Below are 17,998 nucleotides of genomic sequence, written 5' to 3'. Positions count from 1 at the left end.
AAGGTTACTGTCAACCTGGGTCCCCAGATCCCTGATAACCTCTTCTGTGCTTAGTGGGTTGCTGCCTATATGGTAGCTAGGGGTAACCTTGTTTTTCCCGAAGGGTATGACTATGCATTTTTTGGCGTTTAACTTTAGGCCATGGCTCTGGCACCAGTTATCCGTTTCTATAAGACCCTTCTGAAGGATATCTGTGTCAGATGTGTTCTCAACTATGGCGCCCAGTTTGCAGTCATCTGCAAATTTTGTCAGCCATAATCCTCCTGTGTTTGCTTGAACTTCTGAAAAGTAGATGCCGAACAGGAGAGGGCCCAGGACTGAGCCCTGTGGGACACCACTTGTGACAAGCTTTGAGTCTGACATGGCGCCAGCAACTCTGACCCTGTGGGTTCTGTCACTTTGCCAGTTTGCAACCCATGTTGTGACGTATGGGTTTACATTTAAGCTAATGAGTTTTTCAATGATACCTGAGTGGGGGATTGTGTCGAAAGCCTTTGCCAGGTCGAGGTAGGCTGTGTGGACTGCCTTTCCCTCATCAATGGCCTTGGTGACTGTTTCAAAAAAGTCAACCAATTTTAAAAGGCATGATCTGCCTTTGACAAAGCCGAACTGGGTTGGATCCAAAGTCTGCAAGTCTCCTATGTCTTTATTTATGAGTTCCATTATGATCCTCTCCATAGCTTTGCAGATCAAGCTTGTCAAGCTGATAGGACGGTAATTTCCCGGGTCGGTGGAGGCACCGCCTTTGTGAAGTGGGACCACAGTTACCGTATGCCACTCCTTAGGCACGTATCCTGAGGTGAGGCTAAGATTAAACAGCTGCCCTAACTGCGGGTTTAATTCCTCATTGAGTTCGTGGAGCACACATCTGGGGACACGATCTGGTCCCATGGATGCTGTGTTTTTTGCCTTGGAGAGAGCAGTTCTCACCTGAGCGTTAGAGATGTTTGGGGGGCTATAATTTTCTGGTATAGATATCTCACCTTTTGGGGGGGATGGGGGGAGAAGTTTGCACTGAACCTGTCAGCCAGTATGCTGGCAATGTCTGTAGGTTCAGTAATTTTTACATCATTTTGAACTAATAGGTTTCTAACATAGCTAAAGAAGGTCTTATGATTGTCCTTTGAGTCATTAGCGAGTTTTCTCTCAAAATTTGCCTTGGATGATTTTATGAGAGATCTTAGTTTTTTACTTATAATGATCAAGGGTGTTTTCCCTTTTAAGGATTTTGCTCTATCTTGTAGTAGCTTCCTCCTTTTGTTGAAGAGCTTGTTAATGGCTGGGGTCCACCAGGCTGGACGCTTGCCTTTGGTACAAAGAGTCTTTGTTTTGTTTGGGATTGCCTGATCCATGCAGTCCTCTAGGTGCTAGTAGAAGGCATTTGTAAGTGATTCAGCGGCTTGAGTAATGGTTTCCGCAGTCTCGGGGGCCTTAAAAGAGACCACACTAGTCTTTAGAAGTGTGAAGTCGGCTTTTGAGAAGTTCTTCACTGTGGTCTTTTTTATCTCAGGTGGGGGCGGGATGTGGACTTCCAGTAAGATTAGTTTATGGTCTGATCTCACCAGTGAGGGGTATACTTCCGGTGTTGAACATTGTGACCCCATGTTCATGATGATGAGATCTAGTATGTTATCTCTTCTTGTGGGGATGGTGACTAGTTGTTCCATGGCATTTGAGTTTATGAACTCTAGGAACCTTTGGGCTAGAGTGTTGGGGCTTGAGTAATGATCCCAGTCTATATTCGGGTAGTTGAAATCACCTAGTATGATGGTGTTTGGAGATACATTTATCCCCTCCAGTGTTTTCAGGAAAGCTATGTGGGGTTCCTGAGATTGAGAGGTTGGCCTGTAACATGCTACAAATTGCAGAGCAGTCTTGCCTATGGTTAATTGCACCTGGATGGTCTCCGATGCATCGTGCGTTGCCACCAACCTTGAGGTGTGGGTGTCCTTGATGAATAAGGACACCCCCCTCCTTTCTTGGTGTTGTCTGGATTTTGGGGCCAGAACGCATGATATGAGGTAAAGCCTGATAGTGCCGGGGTGCTCTCGGGAGCCTTGAACCAGGTTTCAGTCACAGCACAGACATCAATGTTCTCCATACTGAGAAGGGCCTCGAGTGCGTGCATCTTGAGGTTGAGACTTCTGGCATTGAGCAGCATTACCCTTAGTTTTTCCTTTTTGTGTTCTAGGGTGGTAGGTTTAGAATTTGAGCCTTGCCTAAAAAAGGCACTATGGGGGTGGCAAGAGCCTTTGCCAATATCCGGAAGCCCAGGGGTGACAGGTGCAAGCTGTCCCTTGCGAAGAAGCGTGGCTTGTCCAGCATGTCATCCCAGGCAGACAGACATTGGATCCCCTTTGAACGACACCAGAGTTTAAGCCAATTATTAAAGCTGTAAGTTTGTAGAGTCATATCTCTGCCCACTGCTGGCATCTCCATCAGAGTCAGGACATTGGTGAGGGAGCACAAGATGGCGTCTAGGATCCTACTGTGTCAGTCATCAGCATGGTGGTACTGTGGGTCATATATATCCTGTCCCTCATCCTGGTGTTCATCTCCCTTCTGTGTTATTGCCCTCCGTTGTTTGCTGTCCATTCATACCTATCACCACTGTCTTCCCTCCATTTGTCTGTTGCCTCCTAATCCACTGTGCTGCCCCTCCTGCAGTGTGTCAACACCTCCCCTGTCAGTCTTGTCTGTATTCTATTTTTCTGGCTTTGACCCTGTTATCTACCCAAAGCATCTTACTATTTCTTCAACTTCCCTTGCATTGTTCCCCATCTTACCTTCTGGGTATATAGAAAATGGCCACCTTTCACTCAAAAAAAAAAAAAAAAATATATATATATATATATATATATATATATATATATATATATATATATATATATATATATTAGCCTTCCTTTCCCACTCCCATCCTATTTTACACAGTATCTCCATGTTCCTACTGTCCTATACTCCTATTTTCAATCGTTAATATGGTTAGAAAACATATTTAGTATGTGCAGTGAGCCCTTTAAGCCTAAGAATTACCTTTTTCGTCCTGTTGCTCATGTACATTCATGAATGAACTGAGCCACATTGACAAAGGTGCATGGCCATGGGCATTATTTTTCAAGATTTTATTGCACTACTCAGATTCCACTGAGGAATGCATTCTCCTATTTTAGGCCTTGCTATGTCCTTGACTGGGTTTCTTAATTAGCGGCTGTTTTCACTTGGCTTTTTCAATTTGTTAATCATTAATGAGCATAGATCCACATCCCACCCAGAAGGTAAATAGTGGCTGGCTAGGTGTGATTATGATGACCATATTTCTGAATCCCAATGACACAGTTTAGTGACAAAAACACTTGGAACTTACATAGATGTCCATTATACTGTTGCAGAACTGTGGTCCTGCCACAGTGAAAGTGGCAGAACAGCTGATAAGGGCAATATGTGTCCTTTGACAGCTACCTGCCTCAATAGTCACCACATCCTTCTGGTGGTTAGTCCCCTGGATGTTCCTTGGAATCCTTCAGTAACTTAAGATGTTCCTATAAGGAAAAAGAGAACTAACAGCAAATATCTGATCCTTCCTTTCTAGAGTGTCTCCCAATGACACATGGCCATTCCCAAGTATGTTAGTGACACAGATTAAAATATAGGCTACTATGAAACAGCTTAAAGTAAGAAGAAACACATTTTCTGAGGAATACCTGCTGATGCAATTATGTACGTTTGTTGGTATGTACATATTACCTTATGTTTAATATTTTGCATTTGTTTATTTGTCACATATGTAAGCCTTTGAATTGCATGTGCCTCTTTACAGGCATAACTTGTATGCACTGCCTGATTATAGAACTTAATTTGATTCCTACAATTTGCAAGTATGGTCTGAGGAAATTTATCTGACAGCTGGATGAAGACTGCAATCAGTTCAAAGCCTTAACCTTCAGAGTTAAACTGTCAGAATCATTTTACTTAGAAAGCTGCAAGTCATTTCAAATGTACCATTCTGCAACAACAACATGTTCCCATTAATTATTCTGTACATCAGGTTTCCCAGCAACAGGCACTGCAAAAGAAAACACATTGGGAGCTACAGTATATGCATTCCTCCTAACAAAATATATCCAGAGCTGAACAAACTTAAGGTAAGGATTCCTATCAAAGCTCATTGACATTTGTCAGTAGAATATCTAATATTTCCAAAGGGGTATGTTGGATTAGTACAATGAATGGTACATCATCTTTAATTCTAATGGCTGTGTTACTTCAGTCTTTTACATCGCATGAGCAACAAGCCCTGATTCTTATTCCACATGCCCATGGCCAGCCCATTTTGTGCAATGAGCAGCTCCTTAACATGGCCACAGAATAGACCTATGATCAGATCATGTTAGACCACCTCAACAGATTAAAGTATGAGAGGCTGAAGTAAACACTGAACATGCACACAAGCACTTCCGGTAGTCATCTCAGGTCTGCGCTTACAGATGGGGAAACTGCATTGACAATTGTATTTATGTAATTTGCAGCAATATATATGCAGAGAAATGTTCCAAAAACTGGAAAGTGTCAGTGATGGCTAAGGAGAGAATGCACAGGTTTTGCTATAACAACAGAAACAACAGAGATTTGCAAATGGACCTGCCCACCAAAGCAGGACTGCAATACACAATAGAGAATGGTGCATGACAATACTTTAATGTAGAATTACGTGGCACTTAGGATAGGTGGGAGGCAGTAAAGTATCATGATATGCTGACCTATACCAGTCCTGACAACATCATAATTTGGTCAGTGTACATTTACTATTGTATGAATGTCATTAAAAGGAAAATAATAAACCTTGGGAAACTGGCTCATCATCTCAGTATAGTTGCATTGTATCCTCAGTTCCTAAACAAGGTGAACACTAACCCACTTGGACTAACAATGATAGCAAAAAAAGAAAGACAAGAATCAAGGGATATAAACCCAATGGGCAGGATTCATGAAGGCTTGCATGGAGTTTAAGAGTAGAGTAAGACTTCATGCAGCCAACATGTCTGCTAAGTGATCCAGGAACAGCCGGCAGGGGTGTGCAACAGAGCTCCTAAAACTCCTCTTACACGGACAGGGCTAGGATATGCAAATTACCTCATTTGCTGCAGAAGGTTATGCAAATGAGGTAAATTTGTGATCCAGGAAACCCTAACCTGTCCGAGTAAGAGTAGTGTCATGTGCAGAAATGTACTCAGTTGTCAACTGAGTACCATTCTGCAAATAGCAAAACAGAGCCATGACAGCCCCAAATAAAGGATGCATCCAGTTGAGGAAGCATGCCAATGGCCAAATATACGGCCATTGGCAATTCTACCCGTTGCAAAAAATAAAAGTTAATAATTTTTTTTCACCTCGATCTCCAAAGTTTAAGCGTAGCGCAGCATCGCTCAAACGTGCTACACTGCAACCCCCCCCAAAAAAAATTAAAAGCCAAAAATAGGCATTTCATGATAAATATACATCTGCCATGCAAGTGAATGGCAGGCTGAAGACAACATGGCTACTGAGTAGAGGTTGCTAAGGGGGGAAGCTCAGTCTAAGAGATATAACCAAGCATTAGTAGGCAATCATATGCAAATGAGGGTAAGGACAGTGAATCCCAATTTCACATGGCAAATGAGCAAAGTCCATGGAGTGTAAGAGTAGGATAAGGGGAGTATCAGAGTAGAAGATAGGTGACATCATGAGGGGGGTATGTATGAAAGAATGTAAGCTCATTGGAGCAGAGTAGCATGTGTTTGCTGTCAGTTACCAATCAATAGAAGAGACGTGTCAACAGACACCACAGCTAAAGGCAAGAAATAGAAGGTGTATGCCGTGGACAACACTAAAGTGTCTTGTAGAAGTGCCTGCACCATGTATGCACGCGTGTGCATGCCTGTAAAACTGAGTAAGACTGTGTGCATGCGTGTGCGCCTGTGTGCATGCGTTTAAGCCGGAGTAAGCAAGTGTAAGGATGTTGAAACCTGTGTAAGCATGTTTGCGCATGTGTGCGCGCGTTTAAGCTGGAGTCAGCAAGTGTTAGGCCGTGTAAGCATGTGTGCGCATGTGTGAGCTGGTGTGCGCGTGTTTGCGCTTGTTTGCGTGGTGCTGCCACCCGTGGAAACAGAACGGGAAAAGGAAGCACAACAAATAGTAGGAAGTTAACCAAGGAGAAGTAGCAGAGCTAGCAGGTGAAAACAATCAGAATCAGCCAAATGCACAGGCAGTACACTAGCCCAGCCCAGCACTTAAAACTCTGCAAATAACTTTCCACTATGTTTTCTCAGAGACACTGCAACACTGCAGTAAACTAATAGAAGTGAAAACTGAAAAAGATTTACTGAGACAAAGAAATGTTAGGGGCTGCCATTGCTGTTATAAGGCAACATATGCAACATTCTGAGGGTGGTGACAATGTGAATGCTGCTGAGCAACCCACAGTGATGAGACAGAGAAAAGTGTACAGACCCAGAGTAACCTACCAGGGGCTACATGAGCTGGAGATAGTGGAGCACTATAGAGTGGACAGAGACCTCATGCAGCAAATTGTTGAGCTGTGCAGGCCACCCCTCAAACACAGAACCAACAGAGGGGAACCCATCCCAGTGGAAACCAAGGTATGTGTTGGCCTAAGAATACTAGCAACAGGTACCTTCCAGAGACCAACTGGTGATATGATGGGGATTTCACAGGCATCTGCATCCAGGGTACTGCACCAGTTCCTGAATGCCATGTCAGCACATGTCGGTGATCATGTATATTTCCCCAATTCCTGTGAGGTATTGGCCAGCAATATGCGTCTTTTCCAGCAAATAGCGGAATACCCTGAGGTAGTGGGTGCAATAGACTGCACACACATACGCATCAAAGCACCAGCTGGTGAGCGGGGTAGGGTCTACTATAACCACAAGGGTTTCCCCTCCATCAACTGCCAGGTCATGTGTGATGCCCAGGGCATAATAATGACTGTGTGTGCTGGCTGCTCTGGAAGCTACCATGATTCCCATATCTGGCATCTGTCACAGCTGTAACACACATTTGCCAATGGGGACATCCCTCATGGTCACCTAGTGGGGGATGCTGGATATGCACTCTAGCCGTGGCTGATGACACCCATCAGAAATGCACACACACCTGAACAGGAACGCCATAATGAGGCACACGCACAAACACGAAATGTAATCGAGGGTGTGTTTGGGCTGCTCAAGTCATGGTTCCGGTGCCTGGACACATCTGGTGGAGCCTTGCAGTACTCACCAACTACATGTACGCAAATAGTCATGGTATGTGCTATGCTACATAATATGATCCTACAGCTGCAGCAGGAGCAGCATAGGTCCAGGCCAAACAGCTCCCCACAATTGCCAAGGCCATCACAGGCAGAGCGTGACTTAGAGGAGGAACAACCTGTGCCTGCCCCAGTAGGCAGAAGGAGGCGTGCCCAGTATGATTTGGCCTTGGCAAAGAGGCAACACATAGTATATACACTGGCTCAGTAGGAACCCTGGAAATGATACCTCTCTCTGACTTGCACATATAGTAAAAGGAATGCCTAACTTGACACTACCTGTTATCAAACATGTATAGGGAGTGTAATATGTGCATCCGACATAGGCAGCCCTGCAGCACCACCTGAGTCATGACTGCCATGTGTTAAGCAATATAAAGCAGTGCTAAATAGCTTTTACCACCATTTAGTATATGTAAACAAGATTGCACACACTAAGTAGCACAACTTTGGGCAATGTTGAGCAATATTGGGCAGTGTTCAGCAATGTTGGTTAACACTGAGCAATGTTGTGCAAGTTTGGTCAAAGTTGGGCATAGTTGAGCAAAAGCAAGTAAACATGGTCATATTTGCTTTACTGTTCCTTAAGCAGTTTGGTCTGCCAAGTATGAAAATATGAAGTAGTGACAGTCCTTGAACCCAGGATACTGTGCACTACAGTCACAGTACTGAACCACTAAACCATGACAGTATTTCACTGGTCAGCCTGTAGGAATAAATGTTGATAAGTCTATGCAAAGTGCCTCCTGGAAACCCCCACAGGCACAGCCTAATCCCTGTAGAGTTATGACACAAAGGTGAGCCCTGCATTAAAAATACAACTTGATTTACAACACATGTATAGTATAAATGTTAATACTGGGCGTGTTCATACACATCAACAAATGTAGTGGACTACATAGAAACATACTAAAAGGTCACAATGGGCATGCTCACACACTTGAATAAATGAGGCAAATGTCAGGCAACAACATACTGAAAGGCCAAACTGGGCATGCTCACACACTTAGGCCATGTGTGAGTACAGCAGTGGGACACACATATCAGTCAGTTGCATGTGTTAACCCAGGAACCTCTCACAATTCGCCAATCCTGACTTGTGCACACAGTGATATGACAACAGACACATACATAATATAATGGAGCCCTGTCATAATCAAATATGTACTACAGATACTTAGGCTGGTCATAGAAAGTTGAAAAGCAAAGAAAAAAAAACTTAAATCAGTATCATCAATAAACAATGTGCACTGCAAACACTATCCAATCCAGGTCATAGAAAGATTATCTGTGAAGGAGTCCATACAGAACCATTATACTACCCTCAGCTATGTCATAAATAGCAATGTACACTCATATATGTCCTGAGTCAGGGCCAACTGTAAATGACTGACAATGCCAACATCCTGTCAGACAAGCCCATACATACATACCCACCTCCCACTAACAAAAGTCCCTATCATCATACCGTGAGATATCACATGTAGAATGGGTAAACAGCTCCTTCCAAAGCTGGAAACATGGCATCAATTGGATTACATTGTGCCCCTATATGTTTCATAAGTGAACTGCAGAACAAACAGAGCCTGCACCTGAACAGTCTGTTGAGTCTCACCCTGTCTACAGGATATGAAACTGTTGAATGGGTTACAGCAACATATGGCACACTACACAAGTGTTGGTGCACAACAGATCATGGGAACTAAAGTCTTATAAGCCGATGAAGTCTGATCTGCAAGGCCATGGAGTCCATCAGGATTGAAGTCAGAGACAGAGCTATTGGAAGCCTATAAACACACAACCCTACTAACTTTGGACTGGTCATGGGCAGATCATGTTTCCCAAACCTGCTAGACTGTTTGCAAGGCAGCCATCCAGGCCATACATGAATGAAATGAGCTACACACGTCCCACATACACTTTGAATAGGGCTTTTCCAACATCCCAGACACATGTCGTATCCATGAAATCAATAACCTCTGCATAAATATGTATTGTCATCGGATGGATTGGCAACTGGGCCACAGATAGATCACACAAGGTAAGATTTGTGGAGTCCTGTTCAAGCTGGCAACACCTGCTGTCCCCCATGTCTCAGTCCTGGGATTGCATAAATCTAAGTGCACACACATTACCATGTCTAGTCTTATGATGTCAGCATCCCACAAATACAGCAGTGTAAATGAAAAACCCCAGTAAAACACATAGTGCGTCGTGTTAATGCATATCTCTCCAGTATCATAACATAGTTAGGTAGGGATTTGAATCATGCAATTGCTGTGTCTGTATGATTTCCTTTGAGAGTATTGCCCTTTTTGGAGACTAGGCAAACACCTTAAAAGTGTTACATTCCTGTTTGGCAAGTTTCATGATGTCAGCATCCTACAAATATAACATTGGAAATGAAAACCTCCCAGTAAAGCATATAGCGCATTGTGTTAATACGTATATCTCCGTTATCATAACCTAGTTAGGGAGGGGTTTGAATCCTGCAATTGTTGATTGTGTGTGGGGGTATGTGTCTGTGTGAGTTCCTTTGAAAGTATTGCCCTTTTGGAGACTAGGCAAACACCTTAAAAGTGTTACATTCCTGTTTGGCAAGTCTCATGATGTCAGCACCTACAAATATAGCATTGGAAATGAACCCCCCCCCCCAGTAAAGCATATAGAGTGTCATGTTCATGCGTATCTCTCCAATATCATAACCTAGTTAGGTAGGGGTTTGAATCCTGCAGTTGCTGAGTGTGTGCGTGAGAGGTATGTTTCTGTGTGATTCCCTCAGAGAGTATTGCCCTTTTTGTAGACTAGGCAAACACCTTAAAAGTGTTATTTTCCTGTTTGGCAAGTCTGATGATGTCAGCATTCTACAAATATAGCATTGGAAATGAAAACTTCCACTAAAGTATATAGCACGTCATGTTAATGTGTATCTCTATGGTATCATAAAATAGTTAGGTAGGTGTTTGAATCCTGCAATTGCTGTGTGTGTCTGTTTGATACTGTTGGTCAATATATTGTGTGTTTAGCTTTTACTACTGTATGACATATCAGTATAACAACAGTATGTGCATTGCACACTTCAGGTATCTGTGTGGCAAACACATATATGTACATGTGACCTCAATTAGTTCATATGTGTGAAGCCTGCTTTCTACATGAATACATCTGTCACCTATGACAGATTGTGCTGCTGCTTCTCAGACCTTCGGTCACATATGTATGTTTGTGACAAGGCCAGCCACTGTAGTGCTCTGTGGCCTAGGTCATCTGTGTCACACACAGCCATGACAGTTTCTATAGAATAGCGTGAGTGAGGGTTCATGCCTTGGGTATATTTCAGACATGTTCAAACACAACAAAGTCTGTCAATAATGGACATTCATTATAGGTGTACAACAACTTTGTGGATATGCATACAGACCCCTTATTGGTTATGTGATACACCGAGGGACTGCAGAACACCTATGGAAATGTGAATACCAAAGGACAGATGACATAACACTTGGTTGTATGTACACATCGGTACCCGTTCTACATGTTTGGGTCTACTAACTATGTGGTACTGTTGGGATACTATGTTTAACAAATGTGGATGACTATGCTATATTTGGATTACAGCTTTACAGCATGGGTTGGACAACGGGTATATGTCTGTATGATACCCTTGTGGAGGATAAGTGTCTCATCCGGAGAATGCATTGTAGGCCACTGTATGCATTTCCAGATGTGGACAGACATATCCCTAGTGTGTTTGCTTGTACCTAAGAGGGCTATATGCCAGACAGGAGTGGTCCCAGGAATGGGTGGTGGTCAATACCACTGGCTACTGGTATAGTACAGTACCGGACGGATCCAAATGCTACTAAGTTCCCTACATCTGTGTGTCAGTTGTCAAGACATCATCTAACGATTGGTCATGGTCAGGCTGTTGAGGTTATGTACACTACCAGAATGCAAACCAATGACAGATAGTAACAGTATCACCCACAGCATAGTGTCAAACCATGTCATACACACATGTGTACCCAAGTTAAAACGTATGTGTATTAAAATGCATACTGGTCACCAATAGAAACAATGAAGTTTTGACACTGTGTAATACAGGGCATGTCGCCCTTCCCATGTGTCCGCTATGCATGTACATGCAGACAGTGCACCTCCACCATTTTCACAAATGTACACCTGCAAATCTGTACTGCACACATCACACACGTAATGTCCACTCACCAACACACGCTGCCAAAAATACACACATCAGCCAAGTGGCACATGGGCGGACAATACATTTTTGGAATTAATACTGTTGTAAACATTACTACATTGATTATCATAGCTTTAATGCATCATGCCTGCTCAGATATACCTACAGGGATATCATTACACTGTACTGTTGACAACATGCTAACATTGCTACACTGCTATAAAGTCACCCTGTGCATCAACACCATGTTAGCCTGTTCCTGCATCAATGTTACAGATGACAGGAGGTGGCACAGTTTCATCATATGCACAGGGTGTGTTGTTGGTTTGCCAGAGCCCGACACTGACCCATCCAATCGACATATATGTGTGTGTGTGTGTGTGTGTGTGTGTGTGTGTGTGTGTGTGTGTGTGTGTGTGTGTGTGTGTGTGTGTGAGGGACAACAGTACAGCATGGGTCAATGTTGATGTGATGTGTGTGTGTATGTGATAGCCCTAGGTGTTTGGATTATGTGTGTGTGTCTGCATGCACACAGTTCCACCATTTGGCTGCCGTATATGGGAGGTTGTGGGACAGCCACAGACTGTACCTGCCAAACTGTACAGATCACCATCTCTGGCCATGGACAGAGTACCTATGCCTGGCAGGGGTGCAACAGACAGTATTGGGTACTAAGCCAGACTGGGTACTATCATCAGAGGCAGAGGCATGTCGACTGGACCCATGTCCCTGCTGGGACTGGCCAGAGCCACGTGCACGTGGTCTTCTATGATGGTCTATTGACAGCCCTGCTCCAACATTGCTGGGGCTGGTACTGCCACTACGGGAGTGGCTGTGACTCAGGTGTCATCCGCGACAACTGCCAGCCGATGATGTTGCTAGCATACATCCATGTCAACGTCTCGGCCATCAGGCACTGTTCTGGCACATGGACATTAAATTGCGGAGGACATCTAATGTCTCCCCCCAACGTCTATCAATGACTTTGGTGTAGTGATGCACTGCAACTGCAAGGTCATGGATATTGTCATTGATAGCGGTGTTATGGGCCCTCTGCGCCCTCAGTTCCTGTCTGGTGTACCGTTCCATATGTGCCTATACCTGCATAACAGCCCAGAACATACATGAGGTTGTAAGACCTGTGGGGGCACGTCTGCCAGGGGCATTATGACCAGCGGTGCTCCCACGAGAACCCCTGGACATCCGCCTATGTGGTACCATCCCAGGATTCTGGGTATGGCTGCTGTGAGGGGTTGCATATGCCATAGATACAACACTATCCTGGTCAATGCCTACTGTATGCTGTCCCTCAGCTAAGGCCATTGGTGATGAGGGATGTATTGGCAGTATAAATGTGCGCATAGATGGTGTGGAAAGTTGTGTACTGTCGATTGGCGGAACAACGACAGACCTTGTCAAACCTGCCTGTGCCACAACACATGTTTCATCATCACCACTATTTGTGGCAGTGTCTTCAGGTTCCCTGCTGCACTCAACCAACACAACCTCAGCACCTGTGAGAGGGAGACAGGAAACACACTTTACAATCTGTACCTGATGTTAGCACACATGCACACATGCACACATGAACACAAATACACTACCCACTAAAGTAGACACACATACACACACCACACACACACACACACACACACACACACACACACACACACACACACACACACACCAACAGCAATACAGAACATACCCATTAGTGGTTGATGGTGGAGTACAGTATCACAAGCCAAAGAGTCCTATCACACATGTCAGCATGCAAGATGTGTGTTGCTCAACAGCATGCAGTGCGAGTGTAGAGAGTCCTTGTTAATAACAGTGTACATCTGTTTGATGCATGTGTGTTCTTCAATGATTGGCCTCACCCTGGAACACAATGTGTACATGGACACAACATTGCTGTGCAAGTATTACATGCTTTTCAACGTCCTGTGCACAATCACTCACAGGTATACATACCATGGATGGATGTACACAACTGTCAGGTGTATAGCAATGAATGCTATGTGTTGTACTGTAGTTACTGTAACTGGATGTAGTGTAGTACCATGAGCCATCATCAGGCAGCATCATGTGATCACTCAAGGCCACTAATGTGTGCCACACTGGCAACTATCTTGCTGTACCTGAACTGCTGCACTGTGGCTACATTAACCATTTCACAGGTAGTTGCTACATCGGTATGTAAGGTGTTCAATAGGGAGCATTGCCTAACATGAATGTCTTGTTTGTTGAAGAGTTTTGCAATGCCCCATGATAGGCCTCTACCCCTCAGGTATAGTATGTGTGCTTTATGACATTTGGGATACTGGAGCCTGACCTTACAGCAGGTGTCTACATATGCCATGTGTATGATATTGACATGTACTGCGTTTGATAAGGTGGTGTATGTTGTGTGCATGTGTATTGACTCTGCCTATACAATGTCCACTACAGTGTACCACAATGGTTTGGGATGCTCTGTGTATAGCATGTGTTTGAGGCAGCCCCTCATGCTACTGGGATGTGCATAGTCCCACAGGAAACTTGCAGAGCATGCATTATGTGTAGGTGTAGGTGTTGTACATGTGTAAATGGCCTAAAACCCACCTATGACATGCACATGTTATTTGCCATATGAAATGTAGAACACTCACCAGCATGGGTCTGCTGTCTTGCTGTCACACCAGAGGGACCTACAAGGATATGAGACAGTTGTCAGTGTCAACAACTGTGGCATTGCTGCTGTGACTTTGCAATTTTACAGTAGTACATCGGTTGACAGTCAAAGGCATACAGATTATGTTCAAAACTATCAGTATTGCACAACACCAGGCTCCACATCTTCCAAATACACAGTACACAGCTGACATATGCACGTTCTAACAATCAAGCTAACAGTAGTCTACAGATATGGCGTGTTACCTGCATGCTCGCAGTCAACTTGCTGGGTGACTCCGGCCTCTATGATGACACGTTTGTTGTAGTGGTTGGCCAGGAGCCACCACGCTGAGGAGCAGCTCTTCCACTCTGGTGAGGGGCAGGTGTGATGCTGCCCCACCACCTGTGGCAAGCTGTTGTCTGCGGACATCAGAGCCATGCTGCCAAACATGTCTGATTAAATCACTGCAGTGATGGACTACCTGCTCATAAGTCCGGTTATGCATGCCTACGTCATTAACCCGATGGACAACATCCTGCCACAGTGCAGTACGCTCATGCTGGTCCTGGCTGGTTCTGGAGAACAGCAGGGTGTGATGTTGTACTAGTGTGGAGATGATTACTTCCTCCTCTTCAGGGGAATAGGCAGGGTTGTGATGATGAGACATGTCCTTGTAAGGAAATAAGACAATTATTGTGAGCAAGTCTTGTGGCACACTTAACATTCTAAAGTACAGATATCAATGAAATGACATATTTAGCAACCTATTGGCTGTCAGTAGATACACACTTTTAATCCCACACATCAGTGCTCTGCCCACAACTGCCTTACAGTGCCTGGCACGTTCTAAATATTAAACCATGTTCTGTACAGCAACAAAGTGAAACCAGTATGTAACACTATACAACAGCACATAACACACTGTATGTGACACAATGCACCACCTAGCCACAGGAGGTTTATATGAAGCTAATGCATACAGAAAATTGTCGTCCATTGAAATGATTGTAAAGTACAGTTACAGTACTACCAGTACACTACACTACTTGTTGATAGCAAACCCCTAAGTAACATATGTGCACATTCATCAATATAGGTGGCATACTGCTGTACTACACTATACATGTTGCTAGATATACACTTATATCCTGTAACACACATACGACCCAGGCCATGTTACAGGCATACCCACACACACATCAGACATATCTACAAGACACAAAGGTATGGCAACCCAGATGAGCTTTACCTGTGTACCATACAGTACTGTGTGTCAGCACTTACAAAACCTTCTGCCTAAGGTATGTAATGTGTGTGGACTACAGGTAACAAACAAAACAGTGTTTCAAAGCAATGTGGATATACACCATACTGTGCTGTTTATGCCTACAGCTTCAGGTAGTACTACAGTACATACAGGATTTGTATTCACTAGTGTCAACAATCAATGCACATACATGTACCGCTTTAGCCTACAATGCCACACTCCAGTCAACACCATGGGACCATGTCACACCGTATACCATACTGCTTTTGCTGCCTAGCAATAGCATACGTATCTTTTGCATGGATCACAGCTAGAACACTACATACCATGATATAAACATTTACCCACTAGGCTATCACTCATATACACAACGTTGACACATTCACCTACACATTCACCATCACACTCAGTCAACCTCACATAGCAATTACTGCAACATGTACATGCATGTGTGTATCAGGTCATAGGTAGCTCATAGGCTATTAGACGTAGGGCCTATAGAAGCCTAGACATATGGTACACTGCCCTTCAACACCCATGTAATTTAAGTTCATGTGCCCATGTCATGCAGAGCCACAGAGGTGATTCGTAGGTTGTATTTCCTATGTCACATCCATTCATCATGATTATTCATGACGACTGCTAATGAGGACCATTCTTTGCTATTGATAGGTAGTTAGTTCCAGGGTGTGGTATGTGTCTGGGATAAGCATGTACTACTCCAGCATGTTATGCTTTCTGACATTACAAGGTTTAGATCAGTACAGTGTGTAACTTGTAGGGAATTGTATCTGTTGATATGGAGCATGTCCAACAGCTGTGGGTTTGGCATAGCTTTGTATGTTGGCTCTGGGTGTGCGGTATGCGACACAGTGTAGCTGTGGTTTTCTAAGACAGTCTGCTTAGGGCATCTGTTTGAGTCTGGTAATACTCTTTGTGGTGTTTGTGCCTGGCGTCTACAGTTGCTGTAGATGTCTTCTGAGGTATATTCCAAAATGCCCATTGTACTCTCTATGATGGGTGTTATGACTGATGAGTAGAGTGGAACACTGACCTCTCATTCCATGTATGACACACCTTTTGTGATGACATGTGGACCGTACATGGTTTGCATAACCAGTGTGGCACTGTGATTGTCAAAAGGGACACTACTGCCCACCTGTGTCCCGTGGTCTCTTATCACAGTTTTGGTGTGGAGTAGACTACCACCTATGTGGTAGTTAATGGGTACAGGGTTTTTAACAAAAGGGATGGCAATACATTTACAACATTGAGCTTGAGCGTACATATAAACATCCATTGGTGTACATAGAGATTTACATGTAGGCACATATACAGTCCACCTTTCATGGTGGGAATATCAATTATGCAAGGGTTGAGAGAGATACAGTTATGTAACAGTTTTGCACAGTCTTGTGCAGAATGCATTGAGGGTATTCTCAAGCCATGTATCTTTAACAGGACTCCCTGTCTGGAAGACTATAAACTTAGCAAATCATACCCACAGCATTTAAACAACACATGTCATATACCAGCACTGTATGCTGTCTTGTTTGCCACACACTACAACCTACATGAAAATATGCACATAACAACCTTCACCAAGATATATATGTCCACCCTTCACAGACAGTTGCAGTATGTACCTTGCTCTATGCACATGTTAAGATGGTAATATATCTGACACATAACTATCTCTACATATGTGTGTGCCATACACTCACAAGGTACACACTGTTGTACATCTGTAGACCTCATGGATGACCTGTTGGGCCTTGCTACAACATGAACAGTTGTCACATGTGTGCATGGCAGTAGTATTACAGGGAGTATTTATAGCTGCTAATGCTACATTACTATACTAGCCTGGTACAGCAGTTGCCAATGCTAAGCTACACATTAGATGACTATCATGCATGTGTTACTCTGTCACATCCATGTTTATGTAGCTGTTTACACTACTCCCCCAGACAGCCATTATACACAGTACTGTACAGAACATAGATGACATGATTGGATGTTTGACATTAAATGCTGAGCTACATATGTCACAGTTATGTCCCACTGCACACAGCTACACACTAATTTGTCCATGGCAGTAGTCATGCATGGCATCAGTGCATACATACCTACTACTGCCACATATGCACATTTCAAAGTATTTACAGTACTCTTCATAAACATCTACTACTTGCCAGTGATCAAATTTCTGTCACATACCTGTTTGTCACTTCCAGGTCCATCTGTTTGTTTTTTGGACAATTTTTATTTGGTGTTGCCCAAGTATTGTTAGCTTCTACTTAATTCGCTTTCTGTTTTAATTAAGTTTTTTTTTAACTTAATTAAACTTTTTGCTGGATAATTCACTAGAGTATTGTTACTCAAGTAAACTTTAGCGTTATTCAGTAATAACTCCTGGATAACTCAGACACAAGTTCTGTGTAGCTGTATCAGTTGCAATGTAATGATTGCATGTGGGGATAGCAAGTACAGTCTGCTTTTATAGGTATCAGCACATGGGCATGTGATGACCTCTGCACCACTTGGTGCACAGCATTTGGTAAA

The sequence above is a fragment of the Protopterus annectens genome, chromosome 6.part0 (assembly GCF_019279795.1).
Source record: "Protopterus annectens isolate FY-2018-M chromosome 6.part0, PAN1.0, whole genome shotgun sequence".
Lineage (NCBI taxonomy): Eukaryota > Metazoa > Chordata > Ceratodontiformes > Protopteridae > Protopterus > Protopterus annectens.
The sequence above is the reverse complement of the archived record's forward strand: the minus strand, read 5'-3'. Positions refer to the sequence as shown.